Genomic DNA, 15,606 nt, shown 5'->3' with positions numbered 1-15,606 from the left:
ATAGTTCTCGAAGTCCTTGTCAGAGCAATCAGACCGTGAGAGGAGGGCAAAAGGATACAAATTGGAAAGTAGCCTTCCTCTACTCAGAGGATAAACAGATTGAGAAAGAAATTAGGAAAATGACACCCTTCACAATAGTCCCAAATAATATAGAATACCTTGGTGTGACTTTAACCATGCAAGTAAAAGATCTGTATGACAAAAACTTCAACTCTCTGAAGAAAAAAAATTAAAAAAGATCTCAGAAGATGGAAAGACCTCACATGCTCAGGGATTGGCAAGATTAATATAGTAAAAATGGCTATTTTGCCAAAAGCAATCTACAGATACAACACAATCCTCATCAAAATTCCAACTCAATTCTTCATAGAGTTAGAAATAGAAATTTGCAAATTCATTTGGAATGACAAAAAACCGAGGACAGTGAAAACTACCCTCACAATAACAAAACTTATGGAGAAATCACCATCCCTGACTTCAAGCTGTATTACAGAGCAATAATGATAAAAACTGTATGGTATTGGTACAGAGACAAGCAAGTATATCACTGGAATAGAATTGAAGACCCAGAAATGAACCCACACACCTATGGTCACTTGATCTTTGACAAAGGAGCTAATACCATCCAATGGAAAAAAGATAGCATTTTCAACAAATGGTGCTGGAGGTCAGCATGTAGAAGAATGCAGATCGATCCATTTTTATTGCCCTGTACAAAGCTTAAATCCAAGTGAATTAAGGACCTCCACATCAAACCAGATACACTCAAACTAATAGAAGAAAAAGTGGGGAAAAGTCTTGAACACATGGGCACTGGGGAAAATTTCCTGAACAAAACACCAATAGCTTATACTCTAAGATCAAGAATTGACAAATGGGACCTCATAAAACTGCAAAGCTTCTGTAAGGGAAAGGACACTGTCATTAGGACAAAACGGCAACCAACAAATTGGGAAAAGATCTTTACCAATCCTACATCTGATAGAGGGCTAATATCCAAAACACACAAAGAACTCAAGAAGTTAGACTTCAGAGAGCCAAATCACCCTATTGAAAAATGGGGTTCAGAGCTAAACAAAGAATTCTCAGCTGAGGAATATCGAATGGCTGAGAAACACCTAAAGAAATGTTCAACATCTTTAGGCATAAGGGAAATGCAAATCAAAACAACCCTGAGATTTCACCTCACACCAGTCATAATGGCTAAGATCAAAAATTCAAGTGACAACAGATGCTGGCGAGGATGTGGAGAAAGAGGAACACTCCTCCATTGTTGGTGGGATTGCAAACTGGTACAACCATTCTGGAAATCAGTCTGGAGGTTCCTCAGAAAATTGGACCTTCCACTACCTGTTCATAGCAGGCTTATTTATAATAGCCAGAAGCTGGAAAGAACCCAGATGTCCTTCAACAGAGGAATGGATACAGAAAATGTGGTACATCTACACAATGGAATATTACTCAGCTATCAAAAACAATGACTTCATGAAATTCATAGGCAAATGGATGTAACTAGAAAATATCATCCTGACTGAGCTAACCCAATAACAGAAAAACACACATGGTATGCACTCTCTGATAAGTGGATATTAGCCCAAAAGCTCGAATTTACCCAAGATACAATTCACAGACTACATGAAGCTCAAGAAGGATGACCAAAATGCAGAAGCTTCACTCCTTCTTTTTTTTTTTTTTTTTTTTTTTGGTTCTTTTTTTTTTTTTTTTTTTTGTTCCGGAGCTAGGGACCGAACCCAGGGCCTTGCGCTTCCTAGGTAAGCGCTCTACCACTGAGCTAAATCCCCAGCCCTTCACTCCTTCTTAAAAGGGGGAACAAAAATATTCATAGGACGGGATATAGAGGCAATGTTTGGAGCAGAGACTGAAGGAATGGCTGACCATTCAGAGCCTGCCCCACATGTCCCTCCCCCTCATACACACACAGACACACACACACACAGACACACACACACACACACACACACACACACACACACACACACACACATATATATATATCTCTACCAAAACTGGTTAAGATGAAGCTAAGAAGTGCGTGCTGACAGGAACCAGATATAGATCTCTCCTGAGAGACACAGTCAGAACATGTCAAATACAGAAGCGAATGCTAGCAGCAAACCACTGAACTGAATACGGGACCCCCATTGGAGGAATTAAAGATAGGATTGATGGAGCTGAAGGAGCTTGTAACCCCATAAGAAGAACAAAAATACCAATCAACCAGAGCTCCCAGTGACTAAACCACTCCCCAAAAACTATACATGGATTGACCCATGGCTCCAGCTGCATATGTAGCAGAGGACGGCCTTGTTGGGCATCAATAGAAGGATAAGTCCTTGGTCCTGCCCAGGCTGGACTCCTCAGTGTAGGTGAATGAGGGGGGTGGGAAGGGGTGGTGGATAGGGAGGGGAACACCCTTAAGAAGGGGAGGGAGATGGGATAGGAAGCTTATGTCCAGAAACCAGGAAAGGAAATAACATTTGAGATAGCTCAGCGGTTAAGAGCATTGACTGCTCTTCCAGAGGACCTGAGTTCAAGTCCCAGCAACCAAATGGTGGCTCACAACCATCTGTAATGAGATCTGATGCCCTCTTCTGGTGTGTCTGAAGACAGCTACAGTTACTTATAGGCATAAAATAAATAAATCTTTAAAAAAAATAAAATAAAAAATCCAAATCCAATATTTTTTTTTTTTAGAAAAAGGAGAAACACAGGGCAACAAAAAACTTCCTTGTGAGGCTCCCACAGGTCTTTGAGAGTCCATATTTCTCCTCAAATGTTTGGTAATGTGCGGTGTTGGTGTGGTCCAACACCATGGACCATTAAAGGGACAACACCATTAAAGGGTCGCAGTGTTAAGAAGGTTGAAATACACTGCCCTAAACATTTGTGTGTTGAAACTTAGTCCTAAAGGCAACGGTTTGAGGTTGGGGGTGGGGATAGGATATGGACATGGTACAAGCATCTCAGAGGGATGAGGGAACCTAGTGTGTGCTGTGGTTTCTGGTCTACAAAGGTAATCTCTAGCCCACTGGTGTTCACAGTGTGATGTAACAGAGTTGAACCAGAGCCGGTGCTTTGAATTTAACCTCAAAACCGAGAGTTAAACAATCCTCTTTCATTAATAAACTTTACCTGACTCAAGTATTTTGTCATAAAAATGCAAGAAAAAAAATCCTGCTACCCTTTCTGGCACTCCAGACCCATTTGCCACCAGGCAGAGAAGGCACCGAAGGACACAGGATCATCTCTTTGATCACCTGTGCCATAGAAACAAAGGTGAGAAAAATATAATTTCATTTCTCAACCTCCGTGGGTTCTTTACAGGGGACCAATTTTTCTGTTAGCAAAAGGCAGATTAATGGAGGGGGCGTGGCAGGTGATGTCAACAGCAAATGCCATGTGTCACACCGACAAAAAGCAGCTCCCTCTGGATGGCAGGCAGCACTCTCTGTGGGTACTGCCTAGACTTTAACCCCAATATTAACACAGAGCAATGCACTCTGGGTGACAAGACAAAGAGGCCGTTGCTTCACTCAGAAGAAGTAGGGAAACTGGAGGCAGGAATGCCCGGTCCCAGAGCTCCTGTATCCAGCAACAGACAGTTACCACCTCTGGTTTGGAACCAAAAGTCCTACTGTCTGTGTGAGTCTCTCTCCAGTGTCAAGCAGTCAGAGGTTGGTGGGGAAACATTCTGTTTTTTAACCATCTTTAGAAATATTCTGGTTTCCTAACATAATCAGAGAGACAGTGTTTCATAATCTCTGCAGGTCTGGGAATTAGGGAAGAGTGGTTTTGGGAAGCCCGTCAGAAACTCACCTTCAGAATTCCCCAGCCTTCCCCACCCCAGAGCTATGGTCATTTGTATTTAGGATACACTTGATCTAAATGCTTTTAAAAGAGGCCAGTAGCAGTTCACCTTCACAAATTCGGCCAGAAGGGTCTTCAAAAACCCGTGTTTGAATCCAGTCAGACACCATTATCCCCAGACAATTAAGAGTCTAAAAACCCGAAGAGTTTTGGTGGGGTTTGCTCAAGGCCCAGAGCTCTGTTTTCCCAACATGAACAGAGGGATCAAAACTCAGAATTCCAGTTGTGTGCCAGAAAGATACTTGTTACAGCAACAGAATAAACACAAGCCTGGAAACCCAGGACCCAAATCTAAGGCAATGCTGACCAAGTGAACTGTGGCATTCATAAAGGGAATATACCATAGGGGAGGGAGACAGAAGATGCTCTCTGAGTGTTAATGTGGAAAGAGCCCAAAAGACATTGTTCAGTGACCCCAAAAGTGCAAAACGGGTTATAGAATATGCCACCCTTTGCAGCAGAAAGAACACAGGGGGAAAACCCACACCACACACACACACACACACACACACACACACACACACAAAACACCATATGTATAAAACATATATATATATATAACATATATATAACATGTGTGTGTGTTCCATATGTAAGCCTTGTGAAAAAATAGAAACTAATTAAAATGATTATTCATGGAAGAAAGAAAGAGTTGATGGAAAGAGGGATGGACTAATAATCTGTCCAGATATTTAAATTTTAATCTCAAAGAATACTCATAAAAAAAACTTTAAAGAGCAGGAGGCTTTATCCATCTCGTTTATTAAAAAGATCATCACTCCTTCCACAATAGGCCGCACATCTGAGTATGAGGAGACAGCCATGATGAGAGGCACCCAAACAAACAAAGCCGCGTCTGCCATGTGACTCCCAACCACTCTTTCTGCTCAGCTAAGCAGAAAGAAACCAAGGGCACAGTGGGTGGGAGGAGGGGTGTCCCTTGGAGATGAAGCCCTCTCAAAGAGCCTGATGGATATTCCTGTTGTTTCATAGAGCCCAGCACCCCAACTGTGTGGCGGGCATCTGAGATGTGTGTCTGCCTTTCCCTGCTAGGAGGCTGTAGTCTCCCCTGCTCCACATCCCCATCGATTCACTCTTACAAGCCTGTCCTTTCCTATTACGCGGCGCGGCATCCGTTCGTTCGTTAAGAGAACCACTCTGCTCTTTATGTTAATTGGAATCGGCTGCTTTGGGCTCTGACACAGACATTTAGCGCTGCTAACAGTCAATTGCTCTTTCCTCGGCCATCTGGCAGAGGAGTTGAAACTAGCAATTTTCCGAGTCAGAATTAGACATCTGAACATGAAAGTGTACATAGGCAAACCCCTCAGAAGTGCCAAGGGAAGAAGGGCAGGTAGTGGGATGCTATTAGTCCCAATCTGGAGGGCTGTGATCTTGACTCGGAAGCCGGCATCTCGGTCTCTCTCACGCCGTTCTTTTGCATGGACTGTGGACACCCTGGAGATTGTTGGTAGCGGTGTCTCTGCTTCACCCCCATCATTTTCTCTCTAGATAGGTGTAACTATTTAGATTGTCTGGGGTATATCAGTGGTCTCTCTGAGTTCAGCAAGGACTTGTGGAGCACAGTACCTTCCGCACAGCATTTTCTGTTTCTTACAGTTCCCTGACTGTCTCCTTCCCTTCCTGAGGTGACTTGTTCTCTGTGCCCTCTTATATGGACACGCCCTTCATTTCTCTTGTCCATTCCTCCAGCCCTATATATGCATCCCTAGGGCACTTACAGGTCTAAAGACTATACACGAATGGTGCTGACGTACTTTCTTAAGAAAGGGAACTCGTGACAAACCCATCACACTTTGACTCGTTTCCTACATGAACCCATTCCAGTTTCGTGGAAAGTACCACACATTCATCACAGCAAGATAACAGAGATCCTATTCCTGGCTAACATTGCAGTGGTCTCAAGAAAGAGCTATAGCTTGCTACCACCCACCAGCCTGGCCAGTAGATAACACACTAGAGTCAAGAGCTAACCATTAAGCGAGGCCCACATATCACTTACTAGTCAAAGGTTATGCCATCCACCCCTACATCATCTGCACATGCCTGAGATCCCAGGTAACCACTACCTAGAAAAAGAAAATACACAAACAAGTGATCTTCAGGTAAATCTGAGTCATAGCTTTGTCCAGATGTACCTGCCCACTCACCTTCCTCAAAGAGGAAATGTGCCCCAGCTTCAGGCATATTCCCAGCATCTTTGGGGTGTTCCTGCTATTCCTTGATCCTGGTCTTCATATCTATATCACCAGGAGGAAAGCTGAAGCAGCTGAGAGGGAGTGTAGAAATGCTGTGTAACTCGAGACGTGGGCAGTAGGCTAAAATCTCGAGCTTCTGTGCAACTATAACCAGATACAACTCAAAGGATGAAGCATTTATTTTGTCTCACAGTTTCGAAGTATGTCTATTGGGCCTGTGTCCCCATGGGCTTGGAAAGTATGATTGAAGCAGAAGTAAGTAGCAAAGAAAATTCTTCACCTTAGATCAAGCAAGGGTTGGGTGATGTCAGAACCAGCCTTGAAGGAATGCTTCCTGTAACCTACTTCCTCCCCTAAGGCGCCCATCCAACAACTTCCACAAGCTGCATGAGCATCGCCTACTGAGGACCAAGTTTTCAAAACATGAGCGCTTGGAGAACATTCTATATTCTGACAGCTAGCTGCTGTCTTTTGCCCTGTGTGCGAGCTGCTCTGCGTATTGTTTCTCTTACCCTACATTCATGTGATAAGCCATACAATCCCAGGATGGTTCTGTGAGTCTTTTACTCCACAACTTTTGCAAAAAAACTTGCTAGCTGACGGTAACTGCGCCACCAGTGTGTGAATATCGGGCGTAGGTCTGCGGGATTGAAAGAAAACAAGTACATGGGTCACCCGTTTTCGAGAGTGCCACCAAGGCACTAAGATCTCCTTATGTACCCGAGGCAAAAGCCATGGAAAAGCAACAAGGCAGGTGAAAATCTCCAACCAGGAAAACAGGAAAAGTCTGTGTGGTGGAAAGTCCCTGGCCCAATCAGGGGCATAAACAACTTCTTAACAACAACAAGCCGGAAGGCTCAGTGGGGAGGAAGGGGGCCACGGAAAGTCCCAGCCCCAAATCAGAGGCTAAGAGAAGCTGCCAAGGGTGTAAACAACTTCTTGCTATAGCAGATAAAAGGCTCAGTGAGGGGGAAGGGAAACACCCAAAGGTAGGGCCCAACAGCTAGCTGTGGTGGTTTGAATATGCTTGGCCCCCTGGGAAGTGGCACTACCAGGTGTAACCTTGTAGGAGGAAGTGTGTTACTGGGCTTTGAGGGCTCCTAGTGCCCAGGCTCTGCTGAGTGCAAATGAGACCCTCTTCCTGGGTGCCTTCAGATCAAGATATAGAACTCACAGCTCTTCCCAAACCAAGTCTGCCTGCATACCGCCATGCTTCCCACCATGATGAGAATGGACTGAACCTCTGAAACTGTGAGCCAGCCCCAGTTAAATGTTTTCCTTTATAAGAGTGGCTTTGGTCATGGTGTCTCTTTACAGCAACGGAAACCCTAACTAAGACATTTGCCATAGTGCTTGCAAGGTACCACAGTATTGGGTTTCAACAAATGATACTCCCAATATAAGGTGTTTTAAGATCTCTCTGCCTTGCCCCATCTGCTCTCTCAAACCTGTTGCAGTGCAGGAATGGGCTCTATGCAAAGCTCTATTTGCCTAAAGACCAGATCAACAAGGATGACTCTGGTCACCTTCAGTCTTCTTGCTACAATTTCATTAACAATGGAATATGAAATTCATACTTCAGAAGAGACTGAAAGCCATCTGTCACACCTATAGCTATAGCCCTGAGAAGCTTTATCCAAGACCATTCATTGTCTATTTTTCATGCTCAAACTAGTCCTCGCTCCGTAACAGTAACAAGCCCCTGAGACAAATCAACTTATAAAGAGAAAAGACTTATATGGGACTTCATTTTAAAGGTTTTGTTGCCCAACTATTTGAAGTCAGAGTTTGAGCCTTTGCAGCCCCTAGAAACCTAGGTTTAGCCACTCATCCTTAGTCAGAGACACAAGGAGTAAGAAAGGGAGAGAATGGAGATTTCGTCCTTGTGGCTACATTGGTTTAAATAAGAAATGGCCCCCATAGGCTCTTGTATTCAAACGGTTGCTCCCCGGTTGATGGCATTGTTTGGGGAGGCTTAGGAGGTGAATCCTTTCTGGAGGAAGTAGGTCCCTGGGGTCAGATTTTAAGAGCTTTTAAAGTCTCACCCGGTTTCAAGTTTGCTCTGTGCTCTCATGGTTGAAATATGAGCTCTCAGCTTCCTCTTCCTGCTGCTAAGCCCCCTCACCAAGTTGGACTCTTAGCCTTTGGAACCATAAATTCTTAAGTTGCTATTGGTCATGGTGTTTGCTCACAGCATAAAAGTAACTAACTTACTAACCAAATAAGGAGGTTCAGTGATAGCTTCTCGACTCCATCTTTAGAGTCCTGGTATGAGATTTAGATTTAAATAAAGGACCTGAGGTATTTAGCTAAGCAGGTCAAGGTGCGGATCAACCTCTCATAGTTTTGGCTGAAGTTTCTCCTAAGAGGAGTTCTAATAAGTTGTTGGAACTATGTGAAATCTCTTTACAAGAAACAAGCTCCTGGCTGGCACCAGACTTCAACAAGAGCCCATTGTGGCAATAGCCTGATAGCTAAAGGGAGGATACATGTCTACGTCTGTCTTTTGAGTGCCTTTGTTTGCCAGGACTTCTACAGGGTCAATCCATGATTCTGTCCATTATGGAATGTCCCAGTCGTCACCTTGGGTCTGAGGCAGTACATCATGGCAGAGGCACATGTCACAGCAAAGCTGTTTACCTCATGGCCCATGTTCTGAAATCTGCTCCAAAGACACAGAAGCTGTGACCAGCAGGCCAGCAAGAGTTCCCACCTCATAAATTTCACATCACCTTCCGGCAATACAAAACTGGAGAGCATCCATTTAACACCTGAGCTCCTGGAACTCGTCCTAAAACCAAAATAAGCAAGGCCCAGTCGTTTATGCTAAAATACATTAGCTGTCCCTCTAAATATGCCTACACACACACACACACACACACACACACACACACACACACCATTCTTTCTCCCCTATGTAAAATGTATTGGAACCTTAACCATCTGGTTTTTCTTTGAATTCCATATTATGTGTTTATGCCATGTGCAAATTCAGGTTAATAAGCTTATATGTCCTTTCTCAGGTTGATTTATATATTCTCAATTTTTCATCATATTTGAAGCTTCAGTCCTTCTTAAAAGGAGATATAAATTCTTTTTGCTTCTCATCGTGCATCACAGCAGTTCCCCCATAAGACAGTGTTTCACAGGAGGCCAGGCCCATCCTAGAATCTCTCTTCAGCTCTCTCTCTGAACTTGGGATTCCAAGTCCCTCTTCTTTTCCTCGAGCTTTTGGATTTCCCTTTAGTGACTCTGTGACCTAGAGAGCCACTGTGATTTTCCACAGACTCAAAGGATCCTCTGCCTTCTAAAGCACCCAAAGGCTCAGTCGCCTTGGGCCATAGCAACAGTCACCTTTGGGGTCACATCTCTGTGTGCTGGCTTTTTGCCTTCTTTCAGAGACTGGACATCCCAACCCTTCACACCTGTCAGGAGTTTTCCATTTATCTGTGGAGCCCAGACTCCTGTAAAGCAATTGTTTGGCTTAGCATCCAGTTCTACATACTATTGCAGTCTCCTGTTCTATCTACATACTACATACGTGTCTATTGCAGCTCAACTTAGAAGCAGTTGAGAAGGGTGCTGTGAGAGACAGAGCAGCCACATTAAAAGGAATCTTACATTCAAGACAAACTGTGGAATATGTTTCCCTGCACTCTACATTCAGATCGGCCATACCAACTTTCTTCTTTCTGTTGGCAACTTTCTCCAAACCACACACAGGGTAACCACTGAAGACTATGGTTTCAGAGACCGTCAAAGACATTCACAACAATTGAAGGTTTGTGGTCTCATGGTCATTCTGCATAGAGCTTTTATCTCTTTAGCACTTTCTAATTTCATTCTGAAAAGGTCACCCATAACTTCAGAGGTTGCAAAATGACAAGTCATATCATGTCTGCATTAAGAATTAAGAACATCACATTTAAATAAATCCAAAATTCTTGCATACATGAAAATGTGAGAGCTCTTCTCACCTGCTAAATAATGGGTTAATCTCTTGAGATGGGTCACGCCATCCCCAGGTCCTTATATCCCTGTCTATCACCAATGGCTAGTGGGTGCATTCATATTCCTGCCTGGCTATCCTGGTCTATTCTAGAGAGTTTTAGAATTCCTAGCTGGTTAGAATTCCATCTAACACAGAGTTTATGTGTCCAGCTGCCTTATGCAGGTTTCTGTTCAGTGGGGCATTATTCCTTGATAGTCCCTCTGTCTGCGTTTTCCCATCCCCTGCTTTCACAGGCAAGCCTCCTTATTTTTGGTCTCTGTTTTGTCATACCCCTACTTGACCTTGGCTAGTCTTACCATTATTCTTCCCTTAAACTAATAATGCAGCCTGACATGCTGAGCTGCTGGATGCCTGAGGTAGTCTCTCTCTCTCTCTCTCTCTCTCTCTCTCTCTCTCTCTCTCTGTGTGTGTGTGTGTGTGTGTGTGTGTGTGTGTGTGTGTGTGTGTGTGTGTTCTAATGTTCACGTTCCTATTTCAACATAGGGGCCATCATACTAACATGCCATATGTTATCGGGACTCCAGAATCCTCTTTAAAAATTACTCAAGTGCTTCTCCTAATGATAAATCCTCAAGCCTGAGACCTCTCCATTCAGTGAGTAACAAAAGTTCCCAAGGTTCATGAAAGCCTTGAGCAAAAAACAAGATGAAATGGTTTGACCTTCATGTGTAAGATCTCTCCTTTCTTTCCCAGCCTGTAGCTAGCTGGGCTTATTTTTATCATTTTTCAAAGCAGCAACGTTTATTTCCTCTGCTCCAGCGAGCTGTGCAGATGCAAGGTCTAGAAGGAATATTTAGTGGTTGCCATGGTTACCATTAGTCATATGAAGTTATAGCTTGTGTGCAGATAGCTCTCTTCACAGCTGTAAAAAGAAAGCACGCTCCAAAAAGCAGGCTTGTGGGGACCCTGAGGAGTTTTCTTCTGTAATATGTCCAGCCCCTTGGGTAATTCATCTTAATCTGTGAGTTTAATTCACACTTTAAAAGATTTAGGCAAAGGAGATTTCCCAGAATACAAAAGCCAGAAGGGAACTTAGAGGTAATTCGGCACCAGCCCTTTATATTATAAATCAGAAAAGTGAGGTCAAGAACATTAAGAACTGGAAGACGTGTAATATGTCAGCTAGGATCACTAAAAAAAGATGTAGTTAGGAAGTGCTAAGGCCAGGACTTCCTCTGTCTTTCCTTGTCCCTCATCCTAAGAGCTAGGAGACTAGGTCATGGAATGTCCTAGGTCAGACAAGAATTGTCCCAGGTCCTTGTGAATGACCCCACACAGATGCACTAGACTCTTGAAGTTGAGCCCAGAATCCTATCTGTCTGCCAAAATCATGGTAGGCTTGGAATGTCACAACTTTTCAGATCGGTTAAGTTCAGATGGTATAAGACTATTTCAACATGGATGTCCTGGTTTGCTGGTGCTAAGCAGCTTTTTCAGAAGTGGTACCTACCCAGACCTCTCTCTGTGGTCAGACTTCTTCCTGTCTTGTATAGGCTCCACCCTCCTGGCTCAGTGTCCAACAGAATCTCGTATTCTTTGGCTTATGTTCTATGGCTTTGCGACTCTCTAAGGGTAGAAGTAAAATCGCACATGGACTCTCTTAAACAAGAATCTAGCAGAGCAACTTGCTTTTGTGATCTCAGCACTTGGGTGGTAGAGGCAGTAAAGTGATGAATTTAAGACCAGTCTGAGCTGCATAGCTAGATTCAGGCTAGTGTATGCTATGTCATGAGATATATTACAAGACAAGACAACCTGGGTTCCCAAACTGGGGATGCTGGTTCAGGGAAGGAAGCCAATATGAAAGCGTTACTAGTGTGAGTAATGAAATTTAAATACTATCTATATACTAAGTAGCAACACTGTATCTATGTTATCATCATGAATTTGATGATGATACTGGTGGTGGTAGTTAAGAGTCCAAGTGAGTTAAATGAGAGGAGAGACTAAAAGAAAATGAGACAAAATATTAAAACAGATGCATCTAGCTAGATGACTAAAGGTGAAACTTTCCACTCTTAATTTTTATACAAACTTGAGATGGAGTCAAGGTAAAAATTTTAAAATTCTCCCAATTCAAGGGGTCTAACATGCAGATGTCAGGTAAGGGAGCACAATAGAAGCTCAATTTACAGTTCCAAAACTCATCTAACTATAACATCAAGTGAGAATATATGGAGACTTATTCTTTAAGAAATGTTGAGCACTGAGTTCAAATTCCAGCAACCACATAGTGGTTAGCAACCATCTGTAATAAGATCTGATGCCCTCTTCTGGCGTGTCTGAACAGCTACGGTGTACTTACATATAATAAAGAAATGTTAAGTGTTGTCAGTACAAATGCTTGTGAAGAACTGTATACAGCTTCATGGTTTCAATATTGTGTTAGATTGAACTTCTTAAGTACTACTGTATCAGCACACATCATGCAAGCTCATCTTACAATGTGATGCTGTGATATTTAATCTCAATTGTCAACTTAATGAAATCTAGACTCACCTGGGAGACAGTCCCTGGGCATGCCTAAAGGATATCATTTTGATCAGGTTAATTGACATGGGAAGACATGCCCACTGTAGGCGACACCATTCACTAGGCTGAGATCCTAGGTTGTATAAGAAGTAGGAAGATAAGCATAAGCATTCATCACTCTCTGTGATGCAATGGGACCAGGTATAACAAACCCTTGCCCCTGTGACTTTCCCACAGTGATAATCTATAACCTTGAACTGTGAACTAGAATGAACTCTCCTGTAGCTTGCTTTGGTCAAGTATTCTATCACAGTAACAAAGGAAATAAGACAGATGTTAGTGTCCTCCACCTAATTATGGGACATACTTTAATTTCTTTCAAATCTTTGAAGACCCTTAATTTCCTTGACCATTGTGATACTATAGAAGGTAGTGCATGACTTCTGGGCTTAAGTCATAAGGGACACTGAAAACTGTTTCCTCTATTTCTTGCTTTCTAGATGATCAGAAATGGCGACCCATCCCACCCCCAAATTGTATATATACACAGAGAGATAGAGAGACAGAGGAAAAGAGAGAGAGTGAGAGAGGTGGGGAAGGGGTACCACGGAACAGAATTGATGTGGCTTCGAGCTTTACAGAGAGATTCCGAAGACCCCTTATCTGCTTTCTGTACTGGAGAGAGTCCTGATGCAGATGTGCACACCCCTGCTAAATAGGCAGAGACTCTGCCTCAACCTTTCTCAGAGAGATCTATAATCTATAATTGTGTTTGCCCCCAGAAGACTCAGTCACATGCTTCTATAATACAAGGAACTAACAAGCTAGACATTCCTAAGAGTTTTAAACCAAGCATTTTACTAGCACCATATGGAACCACGTTGAACACAGTCATGCTCATGTTGATACAGATGACAATCAGCCACCCATTGCCTTGTGTGGCCGTAGCAACTGTCTCAGTTCTGGGACTTTCCAGGTGTTTCCAGTACTTTCTCTCTGTATACTCTGTGCTCACCTAGGGGTTTGCAGCCAGGGTGTGATAAATATTAACAACAGCTGTTCTCCTTGGTGGTTTTTGCTTCTTCTACTATGTAACAACTTTCAGTTCTCTAAGACACAGTAGCCCTGAACTCTTCAAATCACACAATAGAGGTCCAGTCAAGCCTTTCTCATCCCGGGACATCACTGTCAGTCAGAATCATAATACTTACATCAATGCCCTTTGACCCTTGATAGTTTCCTCTTCTGCCAGTGAAGTTGTATGTTCTCTGTTAAGGTCCTCCTGTGTCTTTAAACACTACCTTGGAAATTCATGTGCACCCTGCACAAGGTCCAATGTGTCATCCATATTACCAAACGTTTTCCAATCTTAAAGGACTAGAGTTTTATTTTAAAAAGAGGTCTGTATCCTGGAACCTGCGAGAGGAGGCTGAGTGGTGTGTTTCAGAGACAACTTTCTGTTCTCCTTGTTGGCTTAAAGCTGCCGTATTGCTTTATGATGGCTGGACAGAGCACTGGTTCCCAAAGATAACATGGGACTGACAGCGTGAGCCAAGAATGCAGACATGTTTCTGAGCGTGTGGGCTAAAATCAGGCAGAAGATTTCCTCTGCTTCCTAGTCATGCACCCGTGGACAGTTCAACTCCTTTGACCCTTAGTTTTAGTCTTTAAAATGGGATGTTTATGTACCTATCTGCCTTATAGGATAGTGGGGAGAGTTAAATGAAGCTTGTGACACACAAAGCATGGGCCCCCAGAAAGAACAACTTGTCATATTTATTACTTTGCACACCCAGTCAACTTGTGTCAGAAGAGGGAGAAGAAGACGGTCTCTGTCCCTGTACCCTCAGCTTTTCCTTCTGTTAAAGGGATTGTTCCTTGACTTGTCTTTAGAGCCACTGGCACAGCTAAAAAAGGTACAAGTATAGGCCAATACAAAAGAAAACTCGTCACCATGTAACTTTCTGCAAGCTTCTTGGGCACTCACCTTGCTATTGCTTTCCCAGGTAATCTCACTTTGAGAGAACTGTTCCCTTCGGGGGAGCTGCTCTCGTCTTTGGGAGAAATACTCTTAGTTTATTCTATCTGAGCACGCTCCTTTGGTTCTCAGTTCAGCCAATGTAAATTCAGCTAGATGAATGAAACTTTCTCAGTCTGTGAGCGAGTCTCATTATTAACGTCTCTGAGGCATTCAGACCTGAAGGCCACTTAGCATGGTATTCCATCAGAAGCCCAACAAGGGATAACAGCGAGTGCTTCCTGAGGACTCAATTAGCTGAAACATCTTCTAAAAGAAAATGAGGAAAAAAAGACCATTACAAAACCAAAAGCTGCATCCTACCTCTAACAACTAAAATGAGACATGGTCAATCTTCAGAAATCTATGTCAGCCATATAACTTACAACTCATGGTCCAGAAGTGACCTGTGTGGCCTGAGGGATGAGGCTCTTGACCAATGGGAGCAAACAGATCAGTGTTCTTGTTATTTGAGGTGGCAAAGGAAAGTCAGACAGATCTTTGGGAAATAAAGAGAGGAATTTAGACCCCTACTGAAAAATCCGGCTCTAACTTCACTCCTTAGTTTATGGCTTTGAATCTTATCCCAAGTCACCCTTGTAATAATAGGGAGGTCAGCTAGGGAGAAAGACACACAAAAGTTTTGAAAAAACAGAACTAGGATCCATAACTCTGATCCTGTCCTATGATAAGCTCATGTTCCAGGGCACCGGCTAAAGTTCTTTCCAAAGACTTCAGTTCTGAACTGAACACGGTCAGTTAATTCCTTGGCTTGTAATCCACACCAAATCCCCACACTCCAGTGATTCATTCTGAAAAGCCAGAAACAAGCCCTGCTTGCTCAGGGGCTTCCGCACTGACTGTCTTAGACTGAGAAAGGAAAATGCTTCCCAGCTGCTCGCCACTGGGCAGAGCCCTGGGGTGAGGTCACATTTGGAAACAGGAGATGAACCAATTGCAAAGATTAATGAGGGTCTGGAAAAGCAAGTTTAAACAGT

This window comes from Rattus norvegicus, chromosome 7, assembly GCF_021556685.1.
Source record: "Rattus norvegicus strain SHRSP/BbbUtx chromosome 7, alternate assembly SHRSP_T2T, whole genome shotgun sequence".
In the NCBI taxonomy this organism is placed as follows: Eukaryota; Metazoa; Chordata; class Mammalia; order Rodentia; family Muridae; genus Rattus; species Rattus norvegicus.
The sequence above is the reverse complement of the archived record's forward strand: the minus strand, read 5'-3'. Positions refer to the sequence as shown.